Raw genomic sequence first — 18,128 nt, forward strand, 5'->3', positions numbered from 1 at the left:
ACTGCAGTCTTATGAAGGTGAGGTGTACTTTTTAACCATTGATGTGGTTGACCTATTCACCTGTATTCCAACTGATGAGGGTTTAGATTACTTTTGGCTACTTTTGAAGGACAGTAAGTCTACCTTGAGCTTTGATACTGACCTGTTGATAGAACTAATGAGAATTGTGTTGGGAAAACAATTTTGTGTATTTTGAGGGGGAAACTTTCAAGCAGGTTAGAGGCATAGCTATGGGGGCAGCGTGTGCCCCCATCTACGCCAACCTTGTCCTTTTACAATGGGAGTTGCAGCATTTGTTTCCTTCAGATTTTTACAACAATAACATCAAATTATACCGACGCTTCTTGGACGATTTGTTTATTATTTGGGAAGGACCAGCGAACACTATTGTGGAGTTTGTTGAATTTTTAAATTCCACCACTGGATTCTTAAAATTTACATTTAATTTTGACCAGGGTGGAATTGATTATTTAGATGTGAGGTTAGATAAAACTAATGGGGGACTGAAATCAAGAATTTATAGGAAAAATACTTTCAGTAATTCCTACCTCCCCTACAACAGTGACCACCCCTGGAAACAAAAAAGGAGTACAGACAAGGGCCAAATGGTCAGAGCGGCCAGGATGACATCAGAGTGGGATGATTTTTTAGTGGAAATTGATTTTATTTCTGATTTGTTTAGTTCAGGGGGTTACCCTGACAGGTTAATAAAGGAAGTGCCGGAAGAAATTATAAATGGTCGTGCAACTAGATATTCTCCTATTTTGGAGAAACCATTGGAAACTGTAAAAGGTCATGAAGTGGATAGTGAACAAGCTTTTAAAAGAGCTATGGTTCTTCAACACAGTAACATTACAAGGGAAGTTATGGACCTCATTCAGAGAAATTGGAAGATGTTAAAGCACAATAAGGACTTAGTACACAAAGTAGGTGATCATCCTAACTTTGTTTATAAAACAGGAACAAATCTGAAAAGGGTATTCGAAAGTAACAATTATAGATGTACAACTACTTTGGACAAGGGAACTAGTAGGTGTGGTAGGTGTGAGTATTGTAGATACATTTTGGATGAAGTACCCATCACCTTAAAAAATTATGGCAACAGTAGGATTTACTTAAAGAAGGGTAACTGTCATACTAAGGGTATTGTGTACTTAGCCCTGTGTAGAGACTGTCCTAGTTTCTACATAGGGAAGTCAGAGAGAGCACTGAACAAACAAATTTATGAACATTTATATAACATAAAAAAAGGGAATATTAATAATGCATTAAGTAAACATTTACAAATGGAGCCTAAACACACTGGATTTCATTTTGCGATTCTTGAACAAGTACCTATTGACCCTAAAGGGGGAGATTGGGAGAATTGGCTATGCTGTAGGGAGACCTATTGGCAAATTAGATTGAATGCCACCCACCCCCGGGACTAAATGAGCATATTTCTGTTAAGCCTTATTTGATTTAAAAAGCAGAAGATTTATCTAAATAATTACTTAAAACAACCACTGAAACAATTATTAAAGTAACATTTTGATTGTATTGTTTAACATAATTTTAAAGTATTTTAAATTGTTGTCATCCTTTTCTTCTTCTTTTTTAGATAGAACTGTTATTTTATATTACTTTGATTCAAAGTTTTATCAAGTTTATTAATGTTTGGTAAACAAAGTGAATGTATTTGTGTTTTTAAACTTGACAGTTGTAAAAATGTGCGTGGTTACTTTAAATTTAGGTCAGACTGGTTTTGGCACCTTTTTTTAAAATTAAGTTATTTAAAGATGGCTGATTGAACAGTTACACTGTTTTTACACTTGAAAAAGCCCTACAGTTGAGTTAGAGTGAAAGCGCTTGTGGAATTTATACAATAAATGTTTTATGGACTTGCAACCTGTGTGCTGACACGATCGTTTTATTGGATTAGTGGTTTTGTTTCTACGATCTTTTTCCACTTGTTTTTTTATTAAGGTATATAATTATGTTAATATGGTTTGTTGTTCATCACTGAAAAAAGTAGGTTGCCAAAACCAGTCTGATAGTGTGGTGTTTTTTGGTGTAGCCACAATAAAATTAAATATCTTATACTCCTTGGGTGATGGCCTTTTTGTCTGCTCCCTAAGAGACCTGACCAGATTCTGTCTGCCCCTAAGGATGAGCAACACTGGGCCAAGGGTATCCCTGTACAGGCCATGGTGATATCGGGAGCCACCAAAAAGGAACTTGCAGACGAAAGTTCTACTATCCATCCTCCTAACAAGGAGTCTAGGACTATGGATAGGTTTGGGAAGCATGTATATGCCTCATCGACCTTCACTCACAGGTCCTTGATTTATATGGCACACTTCACTAGGTTGTAGAGAGATCTGATCAAAGAGCTTTCAGACACTCTCACAGGAGAAGTAGCTGAAGGGATCCAAGATAAGGTTACCTCTCAGCTCCCCGCCATTGAATTGATTTCCATTTCGTCCATGAGGCTTATTGCTTATGCAGCTGAAGGGATGACAAGAGCAGCAGGTTCAGGCATAACCATCAGGAGACATGCCTGGATGTGCTTGTGTGACTTTACGGAGCTAATTAAATATTTTTTCATCAACAGAGGGGGAGGTAATAATGGAAGACACCGTCCAAGAGGCAGAAGTGGTCCACAGAACCAGGGGCCCAGAGATTCCTTCAAAGGTAACTCCTACCAGTGCTGCTGAATGGAGGCCTGATTGCCTTCCTCTGGAGGCAGTCAGGGGACAGTTATCCCTGCACCAATCTGGCTGACTACAAATGACAACAGACAAATGGGTGCAGGGGATCATTTCAAGAGGATACATCGATCCCCTTTCAATAAATCCAAAAACACAAAAAAAGACTCCCAAATGTTCCACCCAGTCACAGGGAAGCAGCAGTCTTAGAAATCCAAAAACTGCTCGACAAAAGATTCATCCAATCAGTCCCATCAGACAAGAGGGATCCAGAATCTACTCAAGGTTCTTTTTAGTGCCTCAAAAAATGGGACTGGAGACCCATTTTGGATCTCAGCCAGTTGAACAAATCCATTCAACAAACCAAATTCTTGATGGTTTCGGTATAATCAGTATTTCCATTTTTGGGAAAAGATGATTGGATGTGCTCAATAGATCTCCAGGATGCGTATTACCACAGAAAAATGGAAAAAATGGAGAAGCTGATTTGGTGTAGTGGTACATTACTCTGACTCTACTGCACAGGGTCCTGGGTTCGAGACTTGGAAGTCATATCTTTACCTTGTTGGCTAGGCTTACGTAGGCCGTTGGGCCGATAGCCTAGTACCAACCTATGAACCTATGAAGAAGATTACTGAGTTTCCAGGTGGGAGCCAGTCACTGCCAGTTCAGGTCACAGCTCTTTGGCCTCAACACAGCCCCCAGGGTGTTTACCAAATGCATGGCAGTGGTAGCAGCACATCTCAGACTGCTAGGGTTCCGAGTACTTCCATACCTCGATGACTGGCTCTTTACCACTAACACCAGGTGTCAACTCATAAAGGCAAGAGATTACACCCTTCATCTTTGCACCACCTTAGGAATCACAATAAATTATGAAAAATCTCATTTAGAACCCACACGACAGCTTGCATTCATTGGAGCTATACTAGACACAGTCACAGGATTTGCATCACTCCCATTAGAAAGGCTCTGGAGGATCAGATCAGACGTAAACCACATAATTCACAACAGAAGTGTTCCAGCAAGAATTATCCTGTGGGCTCTAGGGTCAATGGCAGCCTCTATTACCCTAGTTCCCATGGCCAGATATTACATGCGGATTCCTCAGTGGCTTTTGGCCTCCCAATGGTCATTATTAAACCAAACAATGTCTCATCAGATTTTGATCACCAGTCATTGCAAGCAAGACCTTTCTTGGTGGCTCATTTCCCATGAAATCTTGTTGGCCCATCCCTTTGTCCTACCTCAGCCCCAAGCCATACTGACCACGGATGCATCCCCTGATAGGGTGGGGGAGCATTATCTGGGAAAGACAGTCCAAGGCACTTCATGCCAGATGGAGGCCAATTTACATATCAATGTTCTAGAGATGGGGGCTGTGCTCTTGGCGTTGCAAGTATTTCAAGACACTCTCCTCTTTGCAACAGTGACAATACAAATAGACAACATGTCGGTAGTCTGGTACATGAGTAAACAAGGGGGAACCAAGTCTTACCTACTTTGTCTTGAAGCCCTCAGAGTATGGCAATGACCGATTTCTTCCAACCGCTTTCTCATGGCAATACACATTCCAGGGAGCTCCAACGTGATTGTGGACAAGTTGAGCAGAACTATCCTAATGCCTCATGAGTGGTCTCTCAATCCAGTAGTGGGGAAAAAGATATTCCGCCACTGTGGTCAATCTTGCTGTGATCTATTTGCATCCCCTCTGAACAAGTACAGCAGTTACTTTGCCCTTATCCCACCTCCGGGGGAGTCATCCAGAGACACTATTCTCCACATTTGGCCCCCCCCCAGTGTTCTGTATGCCATTTCCTGACTCCTCTGATATGTCAGTTTCTAAAGAAAGCCAAGGTGTCGAAGAACAAAATAATTCTCATTGCTCCATTCTGGCCTTGACAAGTTTGGTTTCCCTTCCTTTTGCTTCACCTATTTCGGAAACCTTGGATTCTGGACCTAGCTCCAGACCTGTTATCTCACCCAGAAGTAATGGTTCATCTGAATTTCCAGCATCAAAAGCTCACTGTGTAGCTTCTCCAGTTCCCATGGTTGCCAAGCATTCTTCTCTTACTTCCCCAGTCTGACAAATCATTTTGTCCCATCACAAGCCTTCAACTAGAAAGCTGTACCATAACAAATGGATAAAATTTGCTAGATGGTCACTTGACAGAAAAATCAATCCCTATGCAGCACCTGTGGATAAAGTTTTAGATTTTCTGGCTTCCTTTATCAATCTGGCTCCTCAGCTTCTAACATTCGAGTGCATCTTGCTGTGATATCTAATTTCCATGTTGGTTGTAAAGTAAAACACAAAGATTAATGCATGTAAGGTTTAAGTAAGGCACCCTTTATTACTTGCAGCAAGGAGACAAAGCATGTAGGTACAAGGTTTGTCTGACTTTTTATGGTTTAGCATGCTATTTTTATACAGTTTTCTGCATGTACACAAGAAAATATTGTTAGTTTAACTGCTGACATGGTTAGAAAAGACATTGTTAGATTTAATGCTGACATGGTCAGAAAATTGCTGTCTTGCAAAACATGTTTGAGAAAAACAACCTGGCCTTGGGCTAATTTTAGCCCTCCTTTGTTTTTTACATTATTTTAGCTGATCAGTTCTTGATATGATACATTTGCCCAGTGTCAAGATACAACCCTGGCCTCAATACACATTTTGCTGACCATGGTAGACTTTCAAGCGTCAATTGTTCTTTTATTAAGGTTTTTTGCAGCTGCACATATTTTACACAGAATAAGCAGAATAAATGTATTAATTTCTTTTTAACCCTAAATGCATCTAAGCTTGCACATTGCAGTTATACATTTTCTTAACATTTCTTCCCTTTTAATACTTTGTTTTACCTTCAAAGCAAGCATAAACAGTTTTTTTTTTTCATAACCATTTTCCACTTAGGATTTGCAGTTAGAGAGTCATTTAGTTTAGGCCTGTGAAAGCATTTTTTTAGTTTTAAGTAATTTCTCGAATTCAGCATTTTGGTATAAAGTTTTTGAAACTGAAATGTCTACTATATTTTTAACTAGTCCTTTTATACAGGGGATGCAGCAGCATCCACACACCATCAGTAAGGCTATTCCTACACAGATGGCAATCAGAATGTTTATTAGGATGCTGCCCCAACCTCAGAACCATTTCTGAAAAAAGTCCATCAATGGGTTTGGTCCTGGTTTGGTCATGGCCGACACCTGCTGAATTACTTCAAGATGGTTGTTTATTTTGTGTTTGTTGTCAGGAATGTACGAACAGCACTCCTTCTGGATTAAAGCACATGGACCTCTTTTTGCCGCTAGGGTGAAGTCAAGAGCCATGCGATTTTGAAGTACCACTGTTCTCATGGCAGTCAGTTCATCGGTTACCAATTCTAGGGCAGAAAAGGTTGCATTACTCATTCTTTTAAGAAGTTTAGATAGTTTTTTTAGCTCCCAGATCGATTTTGCTGCTCCATATGCTGGTAATATGCCTGCCCACGATATGACGTCATCACCCAGATTCATGTGCGATAGTCCTTTGTTATTTTCAGGGCCTAAGTCATGATGGTATTTCCAAGGTGCATTGGTTTGTCCCACTGGATTAGCAGGCTTTTTAATTTTTTGGACATTTCAAATTTTCCCTTGAGGTAAAACTGCCGTGTTTCGTATGGCAGGAACCAGGTACCCCAAAAAACAGCTACGGGGACCAGTTTTCAGGTAGCCATTTATATGCTTTTCTTCTACATATAAAGTAACAATTTTCTACTTTAGTGGTAGCTTTACTATAAACATACACTTGTTCTGCATGAAACATTTTTCTGTCAATTATGGACAGTTGGTTGTAGAGAACAGAATTACGTTTTACTTTTTCAATTGTTTTATGCATTAATTAAAAAATGAATCATAGTTTGTATTGCAATAAGATTCGGTGTTATCAGGTTTAGTGTAGCATTTATAAGGAACTGTTACATTGCAATGGCTCCATCCTACCCTGACTGTATTATTTTTATGAAAACACACAGTTTCCTTTTGACAAATAAACAATTGTAATGCTACTTTATTTTTTGATGTAACATTCGATGTGTCATGAATTAGGTTTTTCCAGGTCTTATTAGCCCCTAGGGGAACTGAAGTTAGTAGTAATCCCCCATATGCTGTTGGTAAAGCTGTGCAGATCCAGCAATTTGAAACATTGAAGGTTTCAGCATACACATATTTGATTGCCTGGTAAGTATTGAAGTTTGGGTGCTACTCAGGCTTATTAAATTCTACTTGCGTAACAGGGAAGAGAAATGGCCATAACAAAAAGATTATTGTTACCACGATGATCAGTAGGATGGTCATGCAATATTTCTGTGGAAATTATTGTTCCGTATTGTCTCTGTCTTCTCCGGTTCTTCCAAAAAGATATTTTCTTGATTCGGTCATTTTATTCGGACACGTGATCTTACTTTCTGCCCTACAGGACCTTAGCACCAATGATTGCTTCACTGGGTTTGAGACGTATTAGTTCCTATTGATCTGACCCCCCCTTTGTAGCCAGACTTTTGTGCTTAGGGTCCCGATGGAGAGGTAAGGTCTTTGTCCAATTCGAAGTTTATCATCAACTTACAGTGCGTCAGGTGTATTCATGAAGCCCGTTCTGCTATCTTGACTGCAGTAGGTGTTGAAAGAAGCACCTGGTAGGGACCTTCCCACTTTGGCGATGCCCAGTTCTTTCGCTTCACGATTTTAATCCACACCCAGTCTCCTGGCATCACTGTCACTTCTGATGTTTCGGCTTGCTTCTGACCTGAAACAGAATTAAACTGCAACAGATGTTTAGCACTCAACAACTTTTTCATATATTCAGCTAGTGTAAAATCAGCTTCCTGGTCTGATGACATGAGAAGTTTCCACTGGGGTGTGTAATAAGCCCTTTCATACAGCTTTTCAAAAGGAGTCAGTCCTTTTGCTGTAGGGACAGTTCTCATGTTCAGCAATGCCAAAGGTAAACAGTACAGCCAGGTTTTTCCTGTTTCAGCTATCAATTTCCTTAGTCTGCTTTTTAGTATGCCATTATGCCTTCTAATCAGCCCTGCAGACTGCGGATGATATGCACAATGATTTTTAAGAGAAATACCAAAAAACTTAGCTGCTGTATGGTTTGATTTACAAAGTGCATACCGTTGTCACTATAGATTCTTTCTGGAATACTGAACCTAGGAATAATGTCCTTAACAAGTACCTTTGCTACTGTAGCTGCATCCGGATTTTTAGTTGGAAAAGCTTCCACCCACCTGGAGAACATATCTATATTAACAAGGCAGTACTTCTTGTTTTCACATTTGTTTAGTTCTATGAAATCCATACAGATAGTGTGAAACGGATATGGTGGTGTGGGAAAACTCCCTTGCTTAGGCTTTATCGCCCCCTGTGCATGGTGTTTGTTACAGATTTGGCACATTAAACAAAATTTTTTAGAATAGTTTGTAAATTTGTACGTTGTGAACACCTGGTTCACCACCTGTACCATCCCTCCTGTTGAGACATGGCACTGCCCATGGCTCAACAATGCCGCATAGCGGAACAAGTTAGGGGGTAGTATTGGTTTTTCCTTCTTAGAGATGTACAGCCCCTTTTTGAGGATTGTTTCTTGTCTTATTTATTGCTGTTTTTCTGCTTGCGTAGTGAGTGTCTGCATTGTTTTTAACATATTTAAATTCAAGGTTTCAGAGGGTTGTAATTCCTTATTTAGAAGGAATACCTTTGCAGCTGCCTGTTTTGCATCTGCATCAGCTCTCGCATTACCTTTTGAAATTATGTCCTGTTGTTTAGTATGAGCTGTACATTTGCAAATAGCTACCCTTTGAGGCAATTGAATGGATTCTAAGAGATCTAAAATAAGCTGCACATGATTTATAGGTTTGCCAGTAGATTTATTATTTTTCGTTTTTTCCACTGTTGTGCAAACACATGTACAGTGGAAAAAGTGTATTGGCTATCAGTGAAGATGTTTACACACTTATTTTTTGCTAAGGTACATACTCGTGTCAGAGCAATTCATTTTGCTGCCCGTGCAGATAAATGATGCGGTAAAGATTTTGCTTTTATAACTTTAGTATTAGGGACTACTGCATATTCTACTAGGTTCTGTCCTGCAGGGCCCCTTTTGCACGAGCCATTCATGTAGTATGTCACCTCGGCATTATCAAAGGGGATATCCGTGAGGTCTTTCCTAGGTAATGTCTTCTGCTCGATTATTTGCAGGCAGTGATGTGGTGTGCCTTCTGCAGGAGTTGGGAGCAGGGTAGAAGGGTTTAAGGTCGTACATTGTTCAATTGTCATATGAGGTTGGCTCAACAATATGGTCATGCAGGAGAGATGCCTAGCAGGAGAGAAATATGCTACTTTTTTTGGTAATAAAATAATTGCGACTGCATGACATACCCTTAGAGTGAGTGGGTGAAACAAGACTACTGAAGCCGAAGACTGCACTGGCATTGCTGCTGCGACTACTGCCTGCACACAGTGTGGCAAAGATTGTGCCACTGGGTCTAATTGTGATGAATAGTAAGCTATGGGACGTTGCTTATCCCCATGTTGTTGTGTTAGTACTGATGTTATATAACCCTGCTTGCAATTTACAGTCTGGAAAAAATGCTTATGGTAATTAGGCAAACCCAGAACTAGAGACGAGGCTATTAACTGTTTCAGCATACAGAAAGCAGATTTTGCCTCCGTTGTCCACTGTAACAAGTCCTGTGCTGCCATAGGTGTCTTGTAAATAAGGTCAGTTAAAGGTGCAGATTCCAAAGCATAGTTTGGAATCCAGTTTCGATAAAAATTAGTCGTTTCCAAGAAGGACATTATTTCCTTCTTGGTGGTGGGCTTTGGTGCCTGCAAAATTGCCACCTTTCTGTCCTCATCTATAGTTCTATCTTTCTTGGATATTACATATCCCAAGTACTTTACCTGTTTTTTTCAAAGTTGCAGTTTGTTTTTATTTACTTTGTGTCCTTTAGCAGCTAGAAATTGTAAAAGTGCTACTGTGTCTTCCCTGCAATCCTGCAGGATGGGGGCTGCTAATAGAATGTCATCAACATAAAGTAAGACTTGACTACCCCTTGGTGGGTTAAATCCTGCCAGGTTACTTGACATTTTTTTGTGAAAATATAGTAGGGCTCTTACAATATTCCTGTGGTAATCAGGTATATGTATATCTTTTTTTCTGAAACGTGAATGCAAACCAATACTGGCTGTCTGGGTGTACTGGTATTGAAAAGAATGCATTACTAATGTCTACCACAGAGAAATATTCTTGTTGAGGTTTTAAGTTGTTCAACAAGGTGTGTGGATTTGGCACCATAGGTGCCCTTGGTATTACTGGGTCATTTACAACTTGCAAATTCTGAACCATACGCCATTTTTTATTGGCTTTTTTTGATTGGAAATAAAGGTGTATTACATGGAGAATTAGGGGATTTTACTAGCACCCCTCCCTTAAGTAATGCTGCTATAATAGGTTTTATTTCTGCCTCTGCATTCTTTTTTAAGGGATAATGTCTTTTTTGTGGTCTAAACGCTGATTTTGGTGTAATACTAACTGGACCTGCAGTATGGATAAGTCCTACATCTGATTTTCCTGCTGACCAGAGGGTCTCTGGTATATTTCGTAAGGCATTTTCTTTTTTCGTCAGTAGGAGTATCCATTAGCTGTCTCCGCGAGACTGTAGATGTACAGCTGGGTTAGCTTGAGTCACCCAGTTCAATATTTGCACTTGTATTCCCTGTCCTGACAACTCCAGTTTTGTTTGTTTTTCCCATTTTGTAATTTTCTCCCCTAGGTTTGCCCAATGTATGTTTTTATTCTTGGTTAAGCTTACATGTGGTAGTCGATTGGATTTATAAAGTGTCAAAAACTCCTGGGGCAGCGAACAGCTGGCTACACTATTCCCTTCTGCGTTCCAGTATAAGTTTATTAGTACCAATCTGTTTGTACGATGCTTAAATAATTTTTTTTTTATACTTATTATCAGGCCCTGGTGTGTTACAAAAATACAGGGTGCAATGCAGCAGGTGCTGTTTATTAATATCCTGGGAAGAAAACTTACTGATGGCTACGTTCATCAGTTTTTTGGTCACAGTCCCTGGACCAGTCGTAACCAGGTCCTGACTGTACCAATAAAATGTTTCACTCCCCAATTGAACCATAAAGGTGTCAGTTCGTTGCTCCGCTTTCATGCCCTGCATAGTTGGAACCACCGCTATGCCAAACAACTGCATAAGATTTCTGCCCAAGAGATTTACTGTGCATTTCGCAGAAACTACAATCTTACTTATTTGTGTTAATCCTGAAACAGGATTTGTTGTGGTGATATTGTGGGAGAGGGGCTCCCGGTATAGCTGCCCATTCGCTGCTTTGACCAATATGTAATTAGATGACTCTGAACTGTCTGGTAATTTGGAGGGGTGTATTAGGGTCCGTGATGCCCCTGAATCACACAAAAATTTAACTTTACTGCCTTGTACTAAAAGTGTAACTTCCGGTTTTGTATTTGCTAAATAGAGCTCCAGGCTTAATAAAGCTAAATATAGTACTTCATTTTCTTCTGCACCATTATTGATTTCCTGTACTTCCTCTATTACCCTTTTCACATCCTCGTTTGTCCTTTTTCTACTGGTCTCTTTTTGTGATTTCTGACTATCATATAGTCAGTCCTCACCTTCTTTATCTTCTGTTGTTGATTTTTTATTTTTCCTGCAATCCCTTGCCAAATGTCCATTTTTACCACATTTAAAACATTCTCCCCTTTTCTTGCATCCTTCAAAGTCTTTTGATCACTGATCAGACTGCTTACCTCCCTGTGTGTTTTTCCTGCCCTTTTTCCCGGGGTGCACTACATAAACTTTTGCTCCATCTTCTACAGAGAATACCTGAGCCTTTTTCTTCTTTTTGCTATTAGCATGTCTAGCATATTTGAGTAGTGAATGTAATTTACTAGTTCGTTGGTCAACCATGTGTTTTGTAATGAAACTACTTATAGGTGTTCTACTACCTTTTAGAAATGCATTTTTTAGCTGCTGTTCATATGGGGAATCTTGTTTTTGATCTTTAGGAACCGGCATTCCACAGTGGTTGTTAAAACATTTTAACAGTCTAGCAAAATATTGGTCAACTGATTTACCCTTTTACTGGACACATTGATTAATGCAAGTCCAGTCTGCCCTAGGTTTCCATTTCTCAGAAATGCGGTCTGTAAGTCCTTTCACTTTAGTGTCTAATTCTGCGCTGCTGTGTGGAAGGGGTTTTTGTGCAGCTTCACTAGGATTTCAGTTGCCACAAATCATGTACCAATCTGGTCCTACAATCTGTCAAACTACTTTTTTTATTTCTTCCCCATTCAAGTTATAACTTAGTCTCATTTCCTGTAAATTTTTCGAAAATTTTTTGAAATTAAGTTTCGGATGGGGAATCCCTTCTGTAGCTTTCCGGATATTTTCCAGAGTCCAGGGTCGATACACTAAGATAGTTGGAGTCTGATCTTCCTGTCTTGCCTGAGGGTTTGGCACTTCTATAAGTGGGCATATTTCTTCTTCTACAGGTTGTGTATCCTTAACTACCTGCCATAATTCAGAGCCTTCTTCTTGATTATTTCCCTTTGTTTGGGACCTAGTTTCAATGGGATCTCTAACTTTAGCTAGTTTCAGTTTTATAAAGTCTCTTTCTCTAGTGAGCGTAGGATATAATGGGCGTGGGTCAGTCTGTCCGCTTGCTTCGTACTCTGGCAGAGAAGGGGGAGGCGGAGGTGCCAATGCCACTACTAAGTTATTGCCTTCCTTATCTAAAAACATTGTTTTTGAGTTTTTGTTCTTTTGGTCTCTGTGGTTTGCTTTCTCCAGCCACCCGTGCGCCTGGGGAATTCCTAACTGTCCTTGTTTTTTAACTTGACCCTTAGAATCAGTTTTGAGTTGCTTGATAAGTTTGATAAGTGAGGATTTTTCTAATTTTTCGTCAAATTCATACTTAATAACCCATTTTGAAAAGTATTTAATATTGTCTGCGCGCTGTGACTGCATATATTTTGCATTTTCCGTTAACGGTGGATTTCCAGGTGTCTTTGTACAATTATTACCCATTTTTCCCTATTTTGTTTGCTACGTAGACTGTTCAGAAAAATATTACCTGATGCCTTCAAATTTTACGTGGTACCATGGATTTTGTTAAAGTCTCTTCAGAATGACTGTCTAAAGCCTACTGATCTGTTTCACCTGATCTATGACAAGATTGTACCTTTTCTATCCCTGACTATAAGAAAACACAATCTGACAGAAACAATACACATTCAGTCCCTGATCTTGAAACAGAAAAAGTAGATTCACCTTACCTGAGCCCACATGATTGATCGCTGATTCGCGGAAAACCCGTCCTTCAGTCGCAGATCAGAAAGTGGCTGGCCTCTTTTGACGGCAATTCAGTCGGAGGACTTTTCACATAAGAAGAACCAATTTGGTTTCTTCCCTGTACGGTTTCAGCCACCCGGCCATCTGATCCGAGGTGAAGTGACGGATTCTGGTCCGAAAGACCAATCTGTAAAGGAAAACACAAAGATCAATGCACGTAAGGTTCAAGTAAGGCACCCTTTATTACTTGCAGCAAGGAGACAAAGCATGTAGGTACAAGGTTTGTCTGATTTTTTTATGGTTCAGCATGCTATTTTTATACAGTTCTCTGCAGGTATACAAGAAAATATTGTTAGTTTAACTGCTGACATGGTCAGAAAAGACATTGTTAGATTTACTGCTGACATGGTCAGAAAATTGCTGTCTTGCAAAACATGTTTGAGAAAAACAACCTGGCCTTGGGCTAATTTCAGCCCTCCTTTGTTTCTTACATTTCTTCAGCTGTTCAGTTCTTGATATGATACATTTTCCCAGGGCCAAGATACAACCCTGGCCTCAATAATCATTCTGCTGACCATGGTAGACTTTCAAGCGTCAGCTGTTCTCTTATCAAGGTTTTCTGCAGCTGCACATATTTCACACAGAATAAGCAGAATAAACATATTAATTTCTTTTTAACCCTAAATGCATCTAAGCTTGCACATTGCAGTTATACATTTTCTTAACATTTGTTTTGATGGTTCTTTACTTATGTCTCATAAAATTTGTAAGGTCTTTTTGAAAGGAACCTTAATGCTAAGACCTCCATTTAAAGAAACCATTGCTTCATGGGGTTTACCCTTGGTCCTACAGTCTCTCATTTTGCCCCCTTTTGAACATTTGGCAACTTGTGATTTAAAGTTTTTGACCTGGAAAACTTTGTTTTTGATAGCCATCACTTCAGCCACAGGAATATCGGAAATTCAAGCCTTGCCCTGCACGCCCCCCTACTTAATATTTCATGAGGACAGGATCTCTCTCAGGATGAATCCATCTTTTCTGCCGAAGGTTGTTTCAGAATCAAATATCAATCAAACCTTACATCTACCAGTATTTTTCCCTAATTTCTCTAGTAAGGGAGAGTACTGTCTGCAATTACTAGATGTCCACAGGTAATTACATTTTTACCTTCACAAAGCAAAGGACATCAGAAAACTGTTCATTGCCGTTTCCTCACTTTTCTTAGGTAACCCAGTTTCTAAGGTTACCTTAGCTAAATGGCTTAGGGATTGTATCACCTTTATTTATCACTCAGAGGGACTTCACCCACCACGTCCTGTGAAATTCTATTCAACTACAGCTGTAGCAGCTTCTGCAGTTTTTCATACTAGAGCGTCTTTAGAGGACATTTGCACAGCAGCTACATGTGCATCTCCTCATACTTTTATTACTCATTACAAAATGGACTAGGTCTCTAGGGGATATGCATGATTCAGTTTGATGGTGCTCAGGAATATTCTTTCGTGAGACCTTCCAAGATTTAGGTAACTATGGACTCTGTCACACAGTCAAGGATTATGTGAAGATTGACAACATCAGACAAATAAGTTATGTCTTACCATAACATCCCATGACTGTGGGGCTCAGTTCTGAGCCTCAGAACTGACTTGACTGTTTTTCCAGCTCGAGCCTCCCAAAACTCTCAAGCTAGGCTCTACCCATAATGCTCCTCATTAAATTAACTCAGATCGAGTTTGCCTATAATAGTGACAGACATACAAGAAGTAATAAATAAGAGACCATATCTGTGTCCCTATTATGAAGCCAGTCTTTGGGAATATTTGGTTCACTAACAGTCTTAGGCAGGGGGAAGTAGGGGAGCAATGTGAAGGATTAGTGAAGATCGACAACACAGATGGAACATTATGGTAAGACATAACTTCTTGTTTTTTATCTTTTGTATATAACTTATGTACTCTATGTTATCTTCTGTATTGTCTTCTTTTTATATTTGTTCACTTGCATATCGCATGTACTATATGTCTGTTATTATATCTTGTTAATATTTCTTATATAGTCAATATTTTTTGTAGAGCTTTTCTCCTTGGGTCTCCACTGAAAATGGGTCATTGGTCCAGTTGGACTAACCCGGTCAACAAAAGACAAATAAATACATAAATAAATAACTAAATAAATAATAGTGATGAGAGTTGCTTAAGCACCTTTGTGATGTCAAAAAGGTGCTTAACAAGCCTGTATTTTCCCCATTATTGGGAGCCCAATTATCATGCAGGTCAGGAATGACTCCTGAGCCAAGTGGAATACTTTGTATCTGATAAAATGTTAGATATTTTCCTAAAGTATTATGAATATATGCTATAAATTAATAATTGTATTAACTTGAACAATAAGGTGTTTATATGGTTCTCCATGATATCAAATGTGGTAGTTGTTTAATTATCACCAATGTGCAGATATTTACATTTGTACCTTAAATATGCAAGTATGCATATAAATCATAATATGCAAATATCTCAGAAATGGAGTGACATCTACAAACTTGATCTGTATAAAATGGAAAATCACATCTTTAAAAATATAAGTCACACTGATAGTTGCGGTATGTCTTCTATGATTAGAGTGATATTAACAGTTATTGGTATAACTGCAATAGCAACATTTATGTATTGTCTAATTACTTGTCCATTATAAAATCCTCAGTATGCCTTGTTCACATATTAATATCATCATTGTGAAGAGGAGTGTGTGCTGAACTGCTTTGTCCTGCAATATCAAATAATTTAGTTCAGGTGAATGTTGTCCAACTAGGCCCTCTGCATGTGTCAGGAGATTTGAAATCCTACTGACACCAGGTATTAAAGTACTCTAAGCCTGATAAAGCCTACTATAATGAATTTTTCTCTGAAATCATGGCCTCTGATGAAGCCATGTTTCAATGGTGAAAGCACTTTGTGTGTGGAGCAACATTAAACGGCTCGGAAGTACACTGGTGGTTGTGGTTGTTTTATTTTATTAATCCAAAATCCTAGTCAGCCAAACTTCAAAACAAGGAATCACTGTTTGCAGAACCTGGTCATCACTATCATTTTCACTGTTTCTGTCCTTCTCATTTCCTTTATTGACCACTGTATAATATTTTCCATTAATACATTATTTGGAACACTCTACTTAGGCCAGTAATAGTCAACTCCAAAACTGGCCAGAACAACCCAGCCTTCAAAAATTATCCATTCCAATAGTGACTGGCCCTTCATCATCAATGGCTCAGAGGCCTGTCTACTGCTACCACTCTGTTAACGTACACTCCTTCATTTTCAAAATAAACATTTCTCTAAAGTCTCCGGTCTACTTAAACCTGAAACATATATTTATTAAAGAACTGAAATCATTATTCACTTTAAGGAACAGTGCACAGAGGAAATAGAAAACTGACCCCTTCCAAAGAAAACAGAAAGCACTCTATATACATTGAAACATAGCCAAAAAAGCCACTGGGAATACAAAGCTATTCATGTCCACTCTATTCATACCTCTTAATCTCTTAGAGCAAGAAATCTGGCCAAAGCCTTAAATAAAGGTGGGGCAAAGGCCCAAAAATAGGGACAATTTTTAAACATTTCTCTTACAAACTTAGAAAGTTGATAGAATAATAGCAGTCGAATTAGTATGAATTTTCTGAAAGGTATAAAGCCTGAAATTCAAATGCCTGTCATTATATTCTGACTTGGATCTTCAATTGTTTGCCAATAATTTGCTAGAAAAACACAATTTTATGAGAAACAGACTGAAAATATGAGACAAAAATCTGGACATTGTGCAAAAATCTGTACAACTGAGAGTTATGAATATGCCCAAATGAATAAAACTAAAAAGTTCTGGAACCTTGTCAATCAGATTACTGGAAGGTATGCCCATAGCAACAGCACCATAGAAAATTAAATTCCATCCTCCTCAGGCTTCTTATCAGCCACAGGCTTTCTTAAAGAATTCTCACATCTCCCCATCCTCACTGCACACCAACCCAGCCTATCCACCTCAATTAACCACCCACTTTATCTCGTCCCTTTTATTTCAAAGGAGAAAAAACAAGAAACTTTAAGACTTACCAACCATATCCCCTCAGATGCATCCTCTGGCTCTAATGGCTTACACACATTTTTTTATCTCTTTGCAAATGTCATATTCTACATCATTTCAAGCTCCTGTGTGATTAACTGCGTAAATATGCTTTGCTGTTTTTTTTTTTGGGGGGGGGGGCAAAAGAAAAACACTAACAATGCTATTTACACTTTCCAATGACATTATTCAAAAGATGGGCAAAGGAAACTTGACAGGAGCAGTACTGATTGACACAACAAAGGCCTCTGACCTGGTAGAGTGCCACTTTTCAGTTCACTTATCAATGCTGGAATAAGCTGTTTTGCCCTACCATGGTGGAATGACTTCCTGACCAATATATACTTAGCAGTGACAACTGGATCCTCGAAATTATACTAAATTCATTTTGACAAAGGTATCAGATTGCATTAACAGATTGCCACTCAACCACCCACACATGTCCATCATTCTATATGTCAGTGATATAGTAATTTACTCACCCAGTGGTAATCAAAAATCAGTTAATACATACCCAGTCCTACACTTGCAGCAAATCTTCTGGCTCACAGACAAATAAACTACTGCTAAACACTAAAGAAAACAAAACAAAACAAAAGCATTTATCCTTGATAAGTACCAGAAACAGACCTTATTCCCCCACAATTAAATATTCTCCATAATAATCAAATATCCATGGAAAATACAAAACTCTTTAGATACTTAGTTATCTAGTTAAATTAGCAATTTAACTTTCAACAACATGGGTTCTACTTGTACAACTGGAAAATGGTCTGCCTTTAATTGCAGAAGTCTTTAAAAAGAACTTCCAAGCTTCACAAACTACAGCCAGCAATTATCTTCTGCTTCATAACTCCAAAGATTTAAAGGAAAACTCTTCTTTAGAACTTAAAAAAATGTTTTTTTCATTATACTTTGTTTTCTGAGCTATTTTAATGCCTCAAAATCACC

This window comes from Protopterus annectens, chromosome 1.part2, assembly GCF_019279795.1.
Source record: "Protopterus annectens isolate FY-2018-M chromosome 1.part2, PAN1.0, whole genome shotgun sequence".
NCBI lineage: Eukaryota > Metazoa > Chordata > Ceratodontiformes > Protopteridae > Protopterus > Protopterus annectens.